The sequence below is a fragment of the Apis cerana genome, linkage group LG12 (genome assembly GCF_029169275.1).
Source record: "Apis cerana isolate GH-2021 linkage group LG12, AcerK_1.0, whole genome shotgun sequence".
In the NCBI taxonomy this organism is placed as follows: Eukaryota; Metazoa; Arthropoda; class Insecta; order Hymenoptera; family Apidae; genus Apis; species Apis cerana.
The window spans coordinates 1,341,889-1,362,749 of NC_083863.1; the positions used below are offsets into that span (position 1 = coordinate 1,341,889).

The following is a 20,861-nucleotide window of genomic DNA, read 5'->3' on the forward strand; positions in this document are numbered from 1 at the left end:
TTTACTTCATTTTTATTTCAATAATATTAAACTTAATATCAACTTCCTTATGATTTGTTATATGTCTATATTCATTTAATAATATATCTCCTCAAATCTTTTTAATTCTTTCTTTGTATCTGTTCGAAAATACGATTTCAGCAGCACGAATTCGGAAAGGAAACAGAAAATAGTTAAACACGTCGTTCGCTTCCATTCTAATTACCGTAACTTTTCTCGTTCGTTATGGGCAAATATACATTTATCTTGTAAGCACGAAAGAGTCGAATGGCCTGTAGCGCGAATAAAGCATGGCGCACCCTTTTCTAGTCGGCCACTTTAATTCCGGTGTTATTACCTTGATGCAATGGCACCCTAGTTAGCTTGATATATTTCAAACTTCCTAGTAAATTTTTGATAGAATTCTCTTCTTAAAGAATTTGTCTCTAGAGTTTGATATCTGTGTATAAATAGTTTATGCATGTAGGATAAAACATTTCAAGGATTCGTTTAACGATTATTTATAAAAAATTTAAAGGTTTTTTTTAATTTTTATATCAAGATTCATCAAGAATTGATTATAATTTTTTTTAGTGACCATTGAGAACATTTAATTTAATTTCATAAATATTTCTAGTATAATTTTGATTTCTATCTAACTTATATCTAATGATAAAAATGTATATAAACATCAGATTTTTGATTTTTTAAATATTCAAAAGAAAGGTGAAAAAGATGTAAAATTTTATAAGTTCGAGACGAAAAGTTATTTGATAAATAAAATATTTTAATTAACAATTAGACGTGCTATTTTTTATTAAAGAGCAAAGCTATTTTTTAATCTTCCATCGATGAATGATTTTTTTATTATTATAGTTTGTTATCAATTTTACAATTCTTTTTCTGTGTATAAAGATAGTCAGATCTTTATAAAAATTTATTCTTCCAAATTGATATAAATATAAACATAAATTCGTAATGTGCAGTTTTTAATTTTATTTTAAAAATTGTATCAATTAACCTGTCATACGCATATCGAATAACATTTAAAAATGATATTTTTATTAGTAATCTGATATTGCAAGAGTAAAAAATTTAAAATTTAAAATTTTTAATATTCGATCCACTTGATTTAATAGTATTGATTTATTTTAGAAGTAGAAGTACAACAATTTTATAATCCGTAGAATACCGTTAAAAATATAAAACACAAAGTAGAATTTTTTTATAATGCATGTACGGTAGGATAATAAAATTTTTATCACCGTGTCCATAATTCGCTTAATAATATGTTATCTAGTCATTGATAAATATCGCTCAGTCGGAGTCACGAGACTAATATTTTCGAGATCATCATAACACGCTAAAACCTTGGCAACTCGTATTTCAAAAAAAGGGAAACAAAATCTTGTAGAGATTTCATCTTACCAAAGTTTTCAAGCCATAAAAATTTTATGGAACATTGAAAAGGGTTGATAGCTTTCCAATTGCATGGGGAAATAAAAGAGAGGAACATTCACAAGTATCGACTTTGTTGTTTTCGGCCACTCGATGTTATTATAATTTTATTAGTTGAAACAAAACTATCGAATGATTATTGACAGATTGTTCTGTCATAATCATTATAATTAGAATTATATTACTACTATATAAATTTGATTTATAAAAGTCTTTTTGAATTCAATTATTAGTACTAGTATAGTAATAATATTATATATCTAATCTAACCTAACCTAAAAGCGTAATAACTCAATTTATATTTCGATTTACAGAGATTTCAAATAAAAAGAGAATAAATAAAACTATAATTTTATAAAGGTTTTCGATTTATAGAAGTTATTCAGTAATATTCATTTTTCTCCTATAAAAGATAATATTAGAGACAAACTTAGAAAGGTAAATTTTAATTTTTTAAATATTGGTTTGAATTTTCAAAACTAATACATCTAAAAATTAAATTAAGTACAATAATAAAATTCCGCTCGTAAAATTTTTCACATTAAAGATTTAACAAATTTAGAGGTTATGTTGTTAAAGTTAAATTATAGAGGTTATAGAGTTCGCCTGTATCTCCATTGATTAATTATCCAGTAGCTGTAAGCCCATCATTGATATATCCCTTGCTTATTTCGCGCTTCATCGTCGGTTACATGTTGTTAACTGTATAAAGATCCAGTCAAACTTCTTCAATGAAACAGTTGTTTCATTCATTTCTCAATGTGGTATACCCTAATACCATGTTCCAAGTGGCGATATTATCGACAAATGACGAACTAATGTGTTGTGTCGCGACCCACAGGCGCCACATTCTTGTACAGAAATACGAGAAGATCGATGATAAAATAATATTAAAATGTTACATACGTGACTATATTGTTTGCAGAAAATATCAAATTCACGATTGTCGACTATTTCTGGTTGCTGGAGATTTTGCTTCACTGCATAGCTTCTTTTAATTCAACAATGAGGATTTGATTCTTTTTACCTGAAATAAAATAAAGACTTATCGTTATTAAATTTGTTGTAAATTGAATTCTGTAAATTAATAAAATATATTAATAAAAATGAAATAATATTTTGTAATTTTTCTATTTATTTGGATTATGTGTAAATTAATAAACTGTTTTCATCATTAAATCTTTTCTTTTTAATGTTTTTCTTACATTGATAATGAATTTGATGGCTTAAATTGATTTTTATAAATTGAAAAGTTATTCCTGCCATCGTGGAATATTTTTTTTCCAATGTAGGGAATTATAAGGATGGATCATTTAAAAAGTCATCATTTAAATTTTTGAATCTCAAAATTTTTTGTTATTTTTGTAATTTTAAATTCTTGAAATCCGTGAGAAAAATAACTTGCGTAAAATTTTTTAAATTTTTTACGAATCAAATAATTATTATTACTATTAGCTGATTATGAGTTTAAGTTTGAAAAATTCCAAAAATTCATCAAAATAAATATTTCTTTAGAGAGAGAAAGAAAGAGAGAGAGAAGAAACATTCTAAGTTTAGAAAATTTCACAAAATTCGATTTTTGCAAATTTAAAAACTAGATTTCCATCTAATTTTATATTAATACATTATACTCTTTAATAAATGATATAATTAGTGATTTAGAAATATATACATATTATTTTAAATTATTAAAAAACGATTAACAAAGATTAATAATTTTTATATTTATTTTTATTTGTTCAATTTCAATTCATAAATTTGTCTATTAATATTTTCAAAAAATATAACTTTAATTTCAGTACGTAATTATTTTAAATATGTATTATTATACAATACATAACAAATAAATAAATATTTTTCTTGACATGAGAAATTAATATTTAAAATAAAATATTCAAAAAAAGAGAATAGTAAATTGAATTTAAAAACAATTGCAAACAAATAACTTACTCACGCGATTATTATAATATATATACGTATGTATGTATTCTGACATTTTAGAATTGTGAGCACAATTTTCGTCAAAAGTTACTTTTGGTGATAAAAAGTTTTAATATCTTCTTAGTTTTAGCGACATATATTTTTCTCTATATTTGATGCAATAACTGTCCCACTTTTATCACAAAATTTTATCATATTATTTATGAATAAAACATTTATATTTCATAAAAATTACAATTTATTTAAAAATAATATTGTTATTTATTTTGTATACTTTTAATCGAATTCTAACAATAAGTTATAAATTTTTGTAAAAATAATTATTAATTTTTACAAGAAAAACGAATAACAACAACAATATTTAAATAATAGTAATTATTATTATGTTGTATAAAATCAGAGAATATTGATTATTCAAAAACTTATTTTTTCATGTTATATAATATCTATAATAATTATCGTTATTATAAAATAAAATTAATAAAATTAAAATTCTTTTTTATAAAATAAATTTCTTCACTTAATTATACCATCAGTCGTTATTTGTACGATAAAATCATAAACAATCTCGTTTATGATAAAATCAATACTGGTCTTTCCAACCATCTTGCGGTAAGAATACTCGCTTTCGAAAGTTTGTGTATTTACACTTATGATAACTTTCTCAATTATTTAAAATCAAATGTACCGACGGAGATAAACTCAATACCGATTGCGGATTCATTTTCATTTGATATATTTTTTCTCTGTAGCATTTCTCTGTAAATATTTAATTTTTAATAATTTGATACAAAATTTATCCTCACATATATATAACAATTCTGAAATATTTTATGGCATAAAAATTTTACATTTCTGCCATATTTTTTATCATTTCCTCTGTACCATTTACATAATTAACAAAATCCGTTTTCAATTTTGAAATATTCTAGTAACAATATGATTTTGATGTGAAATATAATTACATTTACATTTATGAATATGAATCTATAAATTTTGATTGAAATCTATTACATTCTCAAAAAAAAGAGGAAGAAAAAAAAATATTAAATAATTTTATTCTTGGAAATAATTATTTTTATAATTTCAAAAAATTAAAAATTTTTTCAACGTATTCTATTTTCTTTATCATCCATCTTTGATGATAAATATGATTGTCCAGATTTAATAAAATTATAAAAAAGAATAAAAAAATTGGATAATAAAATTTCATCCACGAATCTTAAAACATTTATCATAAATAATAGATACATTCAAGAATATATAATTTTAAACATTCTAATTCACCCAACTTCAACTTCTCAACAATCATATGCAATTATTCGTAGAAAAACAGATTTTATAAATGATCATTTTTATCATTTCATCGTACATTTTTTCCATCATAAAAACAATATGTATTAAGATAAAACTGTCTTGACATTACCTGACATTAACTTTAACTTAAGATTGACTAAAGACAGCGAAGAATTTTTTTTTCATAGGGTGTACTGTCCCCCGTAGTCTAGTCGAAGATTACTAATCCACAACGATGGAAGCCATGCAAACGCCCCCTTGGAATCGAGCCACGAACCGGAGTTCTCTCTTACCGTTAAAAATCGATAATTTAACTTATCCCTCGTGCATGCTCCTTATTGATATTCATTACCAGGTAAGATAAGATACCTTGCAAAAATAATATTCTCGCGTTAGAATTCTTCTTAGTTTCCTTCATCAAAAGTGAAAATAAACGAATATGAAAGATTATATTAAATGCAACATATCAATTACTAATTATTTGAATTGTATCAATTGTATCAAAATCAGTAGTATTTTGTTTCATGATCAACGTATAATTCTGTTTTTCGACGATTAGAAAGATTTTTGTTTCTTTGATGTAATTACAAAGGAGATAGTTTCCAATTTTTTTCGAGTTGTAATCCTATTTTAATTACCTGTAATAACATTAAAATTTTTTTATCAAAGCACGAAGATATTTCTAAATAAAGAAACACCAATTGTTTATAAACGATAAAATTCGTTCCAATTTCTCAAGATATTTTTCTAAAAATAAACCCGACACCGTATAACGAGTATCCAATTGTTATTTTACTAATAAAAAGTTCATATGGTAAATTCATATGTAAATATCCAGTTTTTATTTCGATTATTTTTTTCTTTTTTTTCTAAAAATGAACTCACACCACATCGTTCCTAATGAACGATCCAATTGTTCGAGTGTCACGTCAATTTACACATGGGCGTTGGTCCTCTTTATTTGTAAATGCATCGACAAACGGACGAATAGACGAGCACGAGTCGTGACATTTATGTAACCTTAGGGCTTTACGACTCGTCCCGGATGAACGCCTTCCCAAAACACAATTCATCGGTTCATCAAAGGAGACAATGTGTCATTAGGGTTCCAGGTACCAAGATGAAAGTATGTTCACGTTTGTCGAGCGGAAATGAACGTAGGAAGTTGATATCATAGTACACGTCATAATAAATCAAGGTCGTTGCAAAACAATTAATTAATTTGTCTTGATGTAACATTCTAGTCGACTTTTATTTCTTCGATTCATTTATAAAAACAGTGCATAAACACAGGTATTATGCATAATTTTAGGAAAATATTTTTGTATCTTTAATGTCAAAGAATTGTTAAGATTATTTCATATGTAAAGTGTCAAAGATAAAGTAAAATTCTAGTAATTTGTGATATAATATTTAAAATAGAATAGAATTTAAAAAAGGAAAGATTGGAGAATAGAATAAATATACATGATTTGTACCATTATTACTCTTTGTCTATCGATTGTGAATAGAAAGAATAAAATAATTATTATTTTATAGTTGAAAAATATCAAAGAATATACACATAAAATTTTATTTTCTTTTTTACAGAATTTTGGTACTTTTTTTTTTTCATTTAAATGCAACATATAGTTTATATTGATTCAATTAAATTTTTTGTTAAGAGAAAAAATATTATCATTATTAAAAATTACTACAAAAAATCAAATTTTAAGTTTAAAATCTATATTGATTAATTACAATGATTATAAATTTTCCAAGTTTTATTATTGTATCTTTTTGCCTAATTACATTCTATATAAAATTTATTCATTATACTTCTTTTTTCCAATAATATTTTAATAATATTAATATAAAAATATCTAGTCAATACGTACTTATTTAAAAATCATGACGCATTGAAAGAATAAAACCTACTTTCAAAACATTTTTCACTATTTATTTCTTTGCTATACTTATGATTTTATATACAGCATAATGACTTCTATCATTAGAAAATATTTACACCCATATTAATACTATAGTGTTAATCTATACTAAATAATAATAATATTATTTTAAATGTCAATTACTTTATTATTTTTGATTTAAGAGAATAGTTATTATCTATTAATTATTATCTCATAATTATTGTCTTACAAGATAAGATAAGGAAAAAATTGCGATTAACACATGCACGACATGTAATTGATTTAAATTAAAAATGTGTTGTAAAACGAAGTTAACACATTGGTAAAAAAATCATTTTTAAAGAACGATGAGATATTGTTAGAAAATTATTTTCTATATTGTTTTTATCAGTTATTAGATATTAATGGAAATATTTATTTTTATGAAGAAGACATAATGTATCATAATTTAAAAATTACCGATATTATTGAAAATAAATATCACTCAATAATTCTTAATATTGAGTATAAACAATTTCCAGAATGAAAAAAATTAATTTCATTTTAATATTAAAACTATCAAAAATTTATTATTTTGGAAATGAGATGTATTATCATGCAGATGTTTTGTTCAAAATTAATCTTGATTTTTATCATGTTTATAAGATGTTAATAAATTTAAAGAACTTATCTTTTGAGATATAAATCAAACAAACACAAAAATATCATCAATATTTAATTTATATATATTAATAAACCATTCAAGTTTTTCATTAAAAGAGGCGAAATAGAGATAAAATAAAAGTTCTATTTCCATCTTACTTCATCTAACTTACAGTTAAACAACTTAACAAATAAACTCTCAACTTCAAAACTTTTGTGTTCGTTCTTAAAATAGACTTTTCAAAGATATATTTCACAAATATATCAAAAAACATCAACCTTGTATATAATCTTTCCATAATATTAGTCGATAATTACCATATATTTACAATTAGATACAATATTAAAGATAAATATGCGCAGTTTGCTACAAATCGTACACATCGTCCTAGTTATGCATAATTAAAAATTCCACACACATACACACACACACATATACGTAAAAACATACGCAGCCAATCTAGTAAGAATTAATCAGAGAGAGAGAGAGAGAGAGAGGGAAAAAAAGGTGACACGTCGCCTATTCTCGGATCAGAGGACCGTAGACCCGATATACTTGTTCAAAGTGGTTGGATTTGACGATCTTACGTGCAAACACGCCCACGCGGATGCGCACATATCCTCTTCGTTCCTCTTCCGTCTTCTATCCACATTTAGATACCAAGCCTCGGTCGATTCACGACACTTAAAAGTTATCTTTGCTAATTACGTAGGTAACCTGAATTCCATCGATAGTGTAGTGCCTTTTGAATTGTATCTTTATCACTTAAATGTCGGTCTGGTGAAGAGTCTATCTACGGTGTAACGGGTGGTCAAATTATCACGTAAATTTGAAACACGTTGGAATAAGTGAACGATAGTTTGAAAAATAATAGAAATAGAAAGGAATTTAAGTAATGCTTTTAAAAATTAATGTATACGTATTTGGATTGTTAATTTTATAATCCAAATTAGAATGATATATTGCTTCAATAGTGGTTGAAATTTATATAAGGATAAAATTTTATTCATTTTGCACTGTTAAAATTTATGATCTTCCAACAAATTCAAACAGCACGAATCGAATTAAATTTTAAACTTCTTTAAACTACTACGTTCGAAATAATTTTAATTTATGGGTGAAATTGAAAAAAAGAGGATACCGAGTTGCGAGGAAATTTCAAGTTTAATCAAGATTTTTTTTTATTCTTTTTGCCAGTGACGCAACCAGTTTTTGGTCGTTAAACGTGGAATGATTTCACGTCTGAGACAACGATTTGGTCCATTAGCCGTACATGGTACAATTACTAGTAAGACGATATGGCAACAATCAGTTACGCCTCGACATCGAGAACTATGTTTAATGATAATTGAGAGGGGTGCGTCTATCAATCGTATGAAGTAACTTAAAAAGGATGGGTTATCTTATTAAGATATCAACGATATTGTATTTTATACTCGATGTTGTTTTAATTACGCTTTATCATCTATTTATATTACTTTACTTTAGTATACAAATTTCTTCATGCTTTGGATATTATTTTTGAATATTTTTATCTACATTTTTTATAAACATGTTAAATATTTAGATAGGATCATCGAAATATTCTCATAAGAAATATTATTTATCTTTATATATGTTAATTTTAATTTTTAATTTAGTTTAGAATGAACCGTGAACATATAAAATATAAAATATTAATGTACAATCAGCGTAATATAAATCTTTAATATTTTTTAAAAATCCACTGCAAAAGATTATAACTTATTGTATTCCCATATAAAATAATTATAGCGATTCTTCAGAAAATATTATTCTCCGATTACTATTTCTCAAATACATTGCAATTTTCTTGGGATGTTGATTCACAGAATAGCAAACGTTGTTTCAATAATTCAAAAACATATTACATTAACATTGTTGAACTTATTATTCTTTTTATTTTTTTATAAAACATTTTAAATCCTTAAATCTCTTTAAAAAAAAAAACAATGACAAATTAAGGAAAATTATTCTGATGATTATCAGAGAATTAAGCGTTAAATGTGTAAACTGTATCTCTTTGGCAATATATCCATAATGTAACAGTCATACATACAGTGTTTAATTAATGCACGTTGCGCTTGGAAGAAGTATATATTCATATACCACATACCAGGATATAGAACATCTGCGTGAACGAATAAATGGAACGTCTGTCCATGCACAAATAAAGTAATTTTTATTTTATCATCTTTGTATCTCTCCGATCTTAATGTATTCGTGTTATTCATAAATACTATCTTTTATAACATTTTTAGGATAAAAAGACAATTTAGAAATTATATCACAATTTAGCCAATAAAATAATTAATGCCAATTTATTTATATTAATAATATAATAAATAAATATAATACGATAATCATATTTAAAAGAAAAAATATAGAAATAAATAATAGTTTAAAAATTTCTTTTCTACTGCTGATCAAACCTAACCTCAAAAATATAATTTGCTTATTGATCATTGAATTAATTTACTTTAATACACTTCTTCTTCAACTTACTTCACCGCCTGTACTCGTCGTCCATTGTTGATTTACAATTCTTTTAGACTTTAGGGACACATGCAAATTTGTGCTTTTTCCCCTTTGTTCGCGTTAGCAGCTGCGCCACTCGTTAGTTGACACTTATTAATACTTTTTACTTTCGCGTTTACCATTCGCTGTGCTCTAGATATTCTTTACGTTTCACGCATACAGAAACTAAAAACGTATGACTTAATTTAATCATCGTAATGAGATTATAAATGATACGATCAATAATCTTGAATCTTGTTAAAATTCTTGTTAAAATTTTATCGCTAATAAATCTAATGAATAAAAAAATCTAATGAAAAGTATTAACACATTTTTCTTCTTCTTCAAAACAACTGCAATAATTCAAGAAATAATTTGTTTCATCTCATGAAAATTTATTAAATTTAAATGTAACAAAGAAAAAAGGATCAAAAGATTAATATTTTCATAAATAACTTTTCATTTCTGTTAAAATGTATTTTAACAGAAATCTAATTTTTTAAATAATTAACCGAGAGAAGAAAATATCTTAACTTCTTCTAATAAAGATTATAAGACGTTCTTCACAATTTTTTTTTCTCTTTTCACCACTAAAAGATTCCGACAGGAATTCTTCAACAGATATTACTTGGAATAATTTTAATTTAAATAAGCGTTAGTTTCTCCGAAGAGGTTAACCATTTAAAGGAAAACGATTCCATTCTGGCAAAGATTGGATGCTGTGCGACGTCGCGTCGTTTTATTATCGATTCTCCTGTCTGCAACTCGTGCGAACCCTCTCTTCTACCTCCCCCTCTTTCACAGCCCCTCGCCCCCTTTTAGTCAGCCTTTGTACGCAGTCCCTTCCTGGTTTACGCGAAACGTAGTAAGGGTAAGTTCGCTCGAATATACATAAGTTTGTTCTAGGCTGAAAGACATATCAATAACCCATTTCCATTAACTCGTTTTCGTTTTATGCAAGTAACAATACTCCACTCGTACGCTATTCGTTTCGCATTCCATTTTTAGGTTATGTATTTTATCCGTCTGTTAAGCGTCGTTTTTTAAGCCCTTCATATCTTTAGATCAAAGTAACATATTTCAGTACGAAAAGTTTAAACTAGATATTGCGATCTTTCTTTAATATTTGTAATAAAAGTAACTTGAAAATTAAGTAGATTAAAATATATTTCATTTTAACGTGAATACAAAATAATATGTTAAAGAAAAATGAATCTAATAAACGTACGTATATAACATCTGAATATACGATACATGTCCATTGTGAGTATCGATATTTGGGATATTTAATAATGGAAGACAGATCGTTACGTATGAAAATGCATACTTATCGATGTTACCTATTTTCCATGGTAGATTTAGTATTAGTATAAAACAAAAACATTCTTGCACGCACTTTCCATTTACAACGGAAATTATCCCCACGTAATAACACGCTGTCGCTAAGTTTTATTGATTACACGCACACTTGCTTATTCACCTGATTATTGGGGCAGTAATTGGAAAAAGAATTATGTAATTATGTATAAACGTATAAATTATTTCAAATTTACCACAGAAATTTTATTTACTTTATTTTTATTAATTTTATTATTGTTAATAAAACATTTATATTTATAGAATAAACAAAAGAAGGACGAAAATTGGCACATAAAATTATCAGTAAAAGGATTGTTTATTAAGAAATTGAAATTTGTATTGGACGAAGCAAGATAACGATAGAGTAATTTTATCGCCATCGTGCTTTCTCTTTATTTCGTTTAACGAAAATTTAAATTGCGTATAATTTTAGAAATAAGCTTTATTTCGATAGTAAAATGAATTTATATGCAAGTATTATATTAATACTTATAGTTATTTTAGATTAAATTTTTTTTAAAGATAATTATTCTTCTAAAAATTATTCAAAAATATCATACGCACGTTTATCTAAAATATCTAAAATTCTTAATAATATTATAGAAAGGTGGCGATTATTAATAGCCTTCTTTTGATTTAATATCTTTTGATAATTACGTACTTACAAACAATTTTATATACAGATATATTTGATCAAATTCAATATTTGTATTACTCACAATTCTTAAAAATGATTTTAAGAAATTATTGATTATATATGTTCACTCATAAGTGCTAATACTTGTAGATTATCGAATAAATTCTTATCAGAATATCTTAAGTTCTTAATTTCATTGTTGTTCAAAGATTGGAACTTGTTTCATTTAAGCTTATCAATTCTTAGGCATTTGATATTGACTTTATGTTGTGTAATGTTCTGTATAAAAAATAGAACAGAATAATAAGACTCGACAGTTTCTTTGTTAGCTTCTAAATACAAATGTACAGTAACACAGTAAGTTTTGAAAATAAAAAATTAATTTTTTATTTTTATTTTGCTTTGGACGAAATATATTGTATTGAACGACATGTGAGTAACATGAAAAATAAACTTTTTTCAATCTATAGGCTAATCTCGACGTTAAAGGTTATCCATTTTTAAAATATGTATATGAGGATACACTTGTGTATATCCAATTAGTGTTAAAAAGAAAAAAAAGAAAAAACTTGTCAGACAATCATCACGTCTCGTTCCTGATCATTCTCAAGATGTGACATCATCGATTATCATACACGAACCTAGTCCAACTAACGTCATTTTACAATTTCAACATTGAGAAATTAAACTTTAATGAATACGTATACAATCAGTTACAAAAGTCTTTGTATATCTTAAATGAGGTCAATTTGTAAATCGTGTTATCAAAATTGGAACGAAAAATTTTGTTTTTTATGAAATTTTTAAAATAATTATTTAAGGGTCTCCAGAAATTGATGGTACAACTTAAAAAATGATATGTAAAGATAAATGAAGTATTAAAAATATTTTACAAAGTTTACAAAGTTAAAAAGTTATACATGTTTTACATGAATTTAAAATCAGATTAGGTTAGGTATAATTTATTTTTCTTAACGATATGTCAAAAAACTCACAATCTAAATTATTATATTTTGAAATAGTACATAGAACATTCTAGAAAAAGAACAGTTACATTCAAGAAAATTAAGTTTGGAAATTTTTCAAATGCAAATGAATGATTAATTGATTAGTCTTAAATTATTTTTCAAGGAAATCTATCTTGATTTAATTTCCAATACAAAAATAAGGACTTAAACGACAAAATTTTATTTTACACATTTTACTTATTTTTATATAATATCTATTATCATTATGATTCTTTTTTTATTTTATTGCACATCTTAGCAAGATTCTTCTATTCTATTCGCATATATTTGTATACTATCACATGTAAGAATCAGTAATCATTATAACAAAATATATATTTATCTTTTTTAAAAATAACATGAGATAATATAAGGATAAAATATGTTATAATAAATGACATCATGTTCCAGAATTTTCCTCATTAAATTTCATGTTCCTCATTAAATAAGATAAAATTTTCTCTCTATTTCAAATAAAATGAAATAGCAGAGAATTTCTTTTCTAGAATTCCCCCTTTTTATATTTAAATAAAACTAATAAGATAGTATAGTTTTTTCCTTTAATGTAAGTAAAAAACGAAACTGTGGATATTAATATAAATTTAATAAATGGATATAAATGCATTAATGCAATATATATATATATATATATATATAAATGTAAATTTACATTTATAATAAACTATTCAAAAATTTCAGAGCATAATTTCAAAACATAATTTCTCTCAATTCGCATAAATAAGATAAAATATCCTAGCTTCAATATTTTCTTTCTTTATTTGCAGTAAAATGAGATAGTACAATTTCAGAACTTTCTTCGCACGAATAAAATGAAATGGAATTTTCCTTGGTCGAATTAGAATAATTACATAGATTCAAAATTTTATTTATTTAATCAAAATTAAATAAATTGTCAATTCGAAGAAAATATCATTACATTCTTTATTATTTTACAAACGTCTTTCGAATACATTCTAACTAGAAGAATACGATTGAAAATTACAATTATCAGTAGCATAAGTACGTGTTATCACGTCATAAAAAATGAATTGCAATTTCTGCGGTGTAATTTATTTTTGATAAAAACATGTCATTTAATACAAACTAAAATAAAATGGAGAGAATTTATAAACAAGAAATAATAATATTTTTAAAAATGTGCTATATTTTTATTACATCTATTAAATCATGAAAAAACTATAACAATTTTATGGTAAAAATATAAATTTACATAAATACCAATCATTTTACATTAAATTATTTTTATTTTAAAGAGATTCATTTTTGACAGTTTTTGATTTATATCTAAAAAAATATTCTAATGTTGCAAAATGCAAATGATGGAAAACAAACAAAAATGCAGATTTAATTGTGTCCTTCTCTTACATTTAATAAAAGATATTTTGGTAAAATAAAAGAATAACACGTGTTTCAAATTTAAAAAAATTCGACAAAAATTGAGATAAAGACTTATCAACTTAATTACTAACTATTAATTATTATGCAAAAAAATTTCTTTTTTTCCAATTAATATTCAATCAAACCAATAATTTTTAATTGTTAATAAAATTCATAATAAATTTCAGAAATTTTAAGAACAGAATCCATATTTTTATAAACACAATTTGAATAAAGATTCGTTTCGTTTTTTCAAATGGAATAATCATTTGTTTCACTTTGAAATTGAAATCTTCCATAAATACTTATCAACAGATTCCGAGGTTAGAAACGGGACAATGAAAACCAATATCCATTTCTCTACGCCGATCGATAAATTTTCCTTCTCCTATCAGGATCAATTCGGTGTACATCAAACGAACTATTTATTCGCAACTGGTTTTATCAACGTTGACGCGATTGCATTTCTCGATACAATTTTAAAGCTGACGTAATCATCGCAAGGATCGAGGCGTTATCGGTATGCGGTTGTTGCACAGATAGAAACGACATGCCAGGTGTAACTTCCATGGATACACTGCCATTCAAGAGTATCAAGACATTTGGTCTTAAGAAATTTCCAGCACATGTGAAACGCCGATGAAATACGCAGTGTAATAACGTTTGTACTCGTCAATGTGGCTTCTCTTTTGAAAATAAATAAATTTTAACTATTAATTTATTTTTTTCCAGTTAAAATTGGAATTTGAGATATTTATTTCTTTTTTCTATTTCTTTATTCTATAAATTTAAAAAGAGAGAAATATTGAATAGAGTTTGAAAGACGAGATATTTTTGTTATTCGTTGAATAAAAACTGTGTGTTATAGTGTGTGTAGAAGAAATTTATTTCTTTTAACAATATATAATAGTTTAATACTTGAATCTAATTTTAGATTTGCTTTTATTACTTTATCACCAAGTAGTCTTCACGTTAATTGCTCCTCGAGTCAATTAGAAGTGTCTGAGAGGTTTTTTAGCAAAACATAACCTCACTTTGTGATGAAACCGTGTAGCATCTATAATGTATGTATATAGTGCAGTATTCACAGTAATTCGCAAATAAACATCTTTTTTTATTCAAAATTTCTCTTGTAAATATTTCACTCGAGAAAAAATTTCTAATATTAATAAAAAGAACGTCAAACTGAACTTTGAAAAACAAAATAAATATATATAATAAATTTAAGAGACAAATTTCACTTGAAATTTCAATTAAAAATTTTTAAATATGGATTATTTATATAAAGAAGTATTTATTCATTGTTATTAAAAATAGTACAACAAATAATAAATTAATCATTTTTATAAGAAAAATACAATGTTCTATAATACAATTTTCCTAATCGATATAAATATCCTGTATTTTTAAAATTTTTTAAAAAATACTCTCTGATGAAACTAAAAAAGTTTTACAAAAACATACACAAAAGCTCCGAGAGGGGCACAAAATTTGTAAAATTTCCAAAATACGTTAATCTTAGGAAATAATATCGAGAGAAGCAGGGTAAGCGACATAGAAAATCTGGAATACTTTTGAACGGCAGTGTACGCGTCACGTATCTTCGAAGCCCATTTGATCGAGTTTGATCGTTTCGAGGACGTGTTTATGGCCCCGCCACGAAGCCTTTAACGGAAAGCGGAACAAATCGGTGAAGGGCCGCCGATCCGAATGCGGCCACGAGCGCGACAAATTGATACCAAACACGTCCACGTTTTCGTTTATGGAATTGCATCGTGTCTTATGTAGATTAAGCGTTGGATAGCTCCACGTTTCAGATGCGGAGAAGGCGAGTTGCGCGATCGATTTGGAGAGGCAAGTGTTACGAGATATTCGCTCGGACGCAACGTGTGACCAAAATCGTGACACGTGATTGGTCGTTCAATGTACACGGTGAACCGATCCACCATTCGTCGATGATGAATGTGTTCAAAATGAAAAACTGAATATAACTTTTCTCCAAATATTCTTTCCATTATTTCTTTAGATTAGAATTCCTTGTAATTCGATTCTAGGATTTTATCTTTATATATCGTAAATCTTATAATCTCATAAAAAGTATGTATAGTACTTGAAATTGTGGAACATGTACTAAAATAATTGAATTTTTGATCCTATGATTTATCTTTGATGAATTCATTTAACAGCGATTAATTTGCGAAATTTAATTTATCTTGATATTAAATTGCTATTGTTATGCGAGAGAAATTTCATCACGTACAAAATTTCATTGATTATTAATCATAAGAAGAGTGTCGATAAGAGAAATAAATAAAAAAAAAAAATACATATTACTTTATCTTATTAAATAATTTGAAAAGTGTTTGTAAAAAGGTTAAGTAGAACAGTAAATTTTTGAAAACGAAAAGTATATTTCATTTCTTTATCCTTCATTGTTATGCGGGCAGCGTTACAAGTAGTTCATGTCGATATCTGTTGCACCGAACCGAAAGCAAGTGAAACCATCCGTGCTTATGCTCCATAAATCTTCGACATTGATTTATTTCGAAGATAAAGTTTTCGCGAATGTTACTTTAAATTTTAAAAACGTACAATTTTATTGCTATCTGATTTTATTATAAACATAATAATTAACTTTACGTACGATATATTATATATATATATATGTGATTTATTCGGCGACACCCTGTATAAAAAAATCTACACAGAACGTTAAATGCGAGATCAAAGAACTCGATCAAGTTGAAATGCAATACGACTGTTTAATAGCGTTGCCTTTTAATTATGCTAATCGGTATACTTGCTTCTACTTATCTGTCTAATAGCTCTTTTTTATCACACTTTAATACATGATTCTAAAAAGGACACTTCGATAAGAATTCTGAGAACGAAATGTTTTTACATAACGAAGAAATTTTTGAATTTAAAGAATAAAGTTTGACAAATTTTTCTTCAACTCGCAATTTCGAATATTTAATTTGAGTTTAAAAAGAAAACAATAATATAAGTAAATATTTTATGTATAAATTAATTTATAACGTTTGTGAATGAAAGTAAAAAAACAAAAAATGAAACAATTATATCTTTTTAAAATCTCGATAAAAATTCGAAAAATACTTAAATAAACAAACAATTTTATGATATACATGTAAAAAATAATTCTCATAGTTAAACTGTAAGAATTTTTTGAATTAAGGAAAAATGTGTGATCAAGGCAACGACTGTCTCTAAAAATAGACACATTTTATCCTAAAATTGAACTTAATTTTCTCAAAAAAAAAAAAAAAACAAAATTTAAAATTTCTATTTTTACGAATAAAAATGAAATTATAAAAACTTAACCTTTAATCCATAATAATATATTATCCTTGATAAAAAAATCTTCGAAAGTATTTCTTCCGAAATATAAAATCTAAAAAAAAATTAACAACATCAAGCAACAATTCCAACAACAAAAAACATATCGAAATACCAATCGTGAACAAAATATTTAAATTATCATCGAACCAAAAAATTTGTTCACAAAATTCTTGTTCACTAATTTCTTCTTCGATCTTCCTTGAAGAAAAATTAACAACATCAAACAACAATTCCAACAACGAAAAAAAACATATCAAAATACCAATCGTGAACGAAATATTTAAATTATCGCGCCAAAATTCTTGTTCACTAATTTCTTCTTTGATCTTCCTTGAAGAAAAATCAAACAACAATTCCAACAACAACAAAAAGCCTATCGAAATACTAATTGTGAGCGAAATATTTAAATTATCATCGAGCCAAAAAAATTTGTTCACAAAATTCTTGTTCACTAATTTCTTCTTTGATCTTCCTTGAAAAAAAATTAACAACATCAAGCAACAATTCAACGACAAAAAAGTCAATCGTGAACGAAATATTTAAATTATCATCGAGCCAAAATTCTTGTTCACTAATTTCTTCTTTGATCCACACGCTTGATCGAAAGAAAAACCGCAAAGCAAAGGGAGCGACGAAATTTACATAATATAATATCGCACTCGAATCATCGGAGCGTGGCTCATTAGAGTTCGTGCCTCGACGTGCCTTCAGCTTGCACGAACCCTCCATACGGAAGGAAGCCCCTCGAAAGCTTTGGAAGTGGGCAGATAATCACGGATGCTGTGTAGGTGCGTCTTGAACGAGACGGGAGTCGAGGGTTTCTCCCATTTTTTTTCTTTTTTTTTTTTCTCCTCCTCCCCCCTCCGAGCATTCATCGCAGCTAGATTCTTTTGCCGGTCGGTGAACCCGACTCTCTCAATGGATCCCCATTGACTTTCAATAAATCTAAACGGATAGGTCACGGATGATGTTGGTCTCGTTAGTTGGAGTTAAACGCGGCTAATCACGCGCTAAAACGAACGATGAAATTACGCGGTGCGTTGCAGGTGTAGATGCGCGTTTCAACGAGAGCGAGAGAGAGGGAGAGTTTGGTCAATATTTCGCGCGAGACGAAGTACGACGTATCGAGTCAGTCCAATATTTTCATCGGGGTCTCGTTCGGTTTCGTAATCCAATATAGGCGCCTGTATACCTGCAACCGCTCAAGAGTTGGATGTTACGGATATAATAAGGGAATTGATTTTTCGTTTGGCCTTCGCTAAGCTTCTCCTTCTTATGCCCGATTTAACTATGATCGGTTTACGAAATACTTTAAAGGTGATAACCTTTTTCGAATTTTTGAATCGAAAAATTTGAAATGAGTCGAAATGTTTGAAATGCGATGCAAGCATTTTGTGATGTATGTTTTTATTTGGAAATACCATCTTTTTTTCTTTGTTTGATAGAATTGAGGGAAGTATTTTTTATTAGAAAATTCTAAATTATTTGACAATGTGATTTTATTCGATGCTTAGAATTATGGAAAATATAAATGTAAAAAATTTTAAAGAACTATTAAAACTATTATATTTATATATTTTAATAAGAAAATTTTATTCGAAGATATGATTTTATTTAAATATTTGAGAGACATATTTATAAAATAAATCAAAATAATTTTGAAATATTATGAATGAAATATTTATACTTTTCGTTTAATTTCTCATTTTTTTATACGTATTGAAAATGACTTTTTTTACATATTAATAATATAATTCTAATATATTGTAATAATATTAAAATTGAAAATTATTCAAGTATTATCATTTTTATATATATTTCACGAATGATTACTATGCGCATAATAATATGTAATAATAATTATCCAATTAAATTGATATATTTTTTACACGTACAATAATAACTATTTCAACAGTTTATCTGCAAGCTTCTGAATCACTCTGAAGAAATCGAAACAAAACTTATTCCTATTTACATATTTCAAGAATCCATTTTCCTTTATTTGAATTTATAATTGGAAATTTATCATTACAAGTGAGAATACTTAAGATTAATTTAATCATCCGTTTCCAAGGAACAAATTTTTTTACGTGTTATTCATTATAAAACTTGATATTACTGTTTCTACGTGAAATCAAAGCTTCGTCGAATGGATGAAATTTCAGTTGTTATTTAACGTCTTGTTGGTCGAGATTAATAAAGTGTGAACTCCTTGTTTACTTACACGGTTAGCTGTAGTTAAACGCTTAAAAATTGGACGCGGAAAAGTATATTGTTGCCAGACAGTTGGCACGGGTTCAAATGTTATATGTGTTTGTAATCTGACAGAGAAATGTTTTTGCAATAATGGGAATAAAGGAAAACGTATAATTTCTTTATTTCATCTCTCAATAATTTCTATATTGTTTATTGGCCATAACTCGAAAATTAATTTAGAAAAAATAATATTTCGGATATTTTAAGTAAGAATTACAAATTGGAAAGGAATAATTTAAAAAATGGATAATTTTACGATTGTTGTCATTGTTGCAACAAATAAGCGATATTCTCGGACGTAAAATGACAATGGATGTTTAAACATGTGTTTTGAGATATGGTCGAATCAATATTATGAAGTTCAAACTAATTAAATATTTATATCATAAGGAAATATCGCGTTTCAACGTAATCTTAAGTCTTAAGCAATGACAATAGCATGCAACATTATTAAATATATAAATATTTTTATATTACATAAAAAAATTTCCTTGATGAAGAAAAATATTAAACAAATATTTAAAATTGTTCAATTGCGATATTAAAAAAAAAGCAAATTCACGAATAATGTTAATAGATTTATAATCTTTAAATTAGAAAAAGATTAATTGACTTATGAATAAGAATATGTGTTTCGTTTACAAGAATTATTAATTTAAAAATTATACGCTTCATGTATTTCAAGAAAATAAAATTTTCAGACGTACTTATAAATAAATTTTGATTACTCGTGCAAATTCAAATTTTGATGCAATTAAAGATACTATTATTTTTTTTTTGCATGTGTACATTTTCAAATTTCCTCTACTCGTGTAAACAAATTAATAAATTATTAATAAAAAAAAATAAATTATCACCCAACCGAACAATATTTTTCTATTTTTATCTTTTACAGATAATACGTTTTCGAAATGGATTAATCGAGAACTAGTATCGGATAATATTATTATTCACAAACATTCAAAACTTAAACAAAGACCTATTTCGCTTTTCAAATATCGTAATCAACTATATTTCCCACATTTCCATTTTTTTAACACATTATATGTCGCTCTGTAAATTTTTAAACGAACAAATACTAT

At 26.0% G+C, this 20,861-nt stretch overlaps 1 protein-coding gene across 4 annotated transcripts in view; it reads right to left on the bottom strand.

Annotated features, from left to right (window-relative positions):
• Window positions 1-20,861, bottom strand: part of LOC108003690 (microtubule-associated protein tau) — a 69,013-nt gene that overhangs the window by 41,051 nt on the left and 7,101 nt on the right. The window contains exons 1-2 of one of the 4 annotated variants that reach the window (XM_062083233.1): window positions 4,805-4,947; window positions 2,344-2,464 (exon numbers count right to left, since the gene is read on the bottom strand). The exons of the other annotated variants lie outside the window; for them this stretch is intronic. The gene's annotated coding sequence lies outside the window, so the exon portion shown is untranslated. Of the gene's footprint in view, window positions 1-2,343; window positions 2,465-4,804; window positions 4,948-20,861 lie in introns of those variants that run through there. 4 annotated transcript variants of the gene reach the window in all.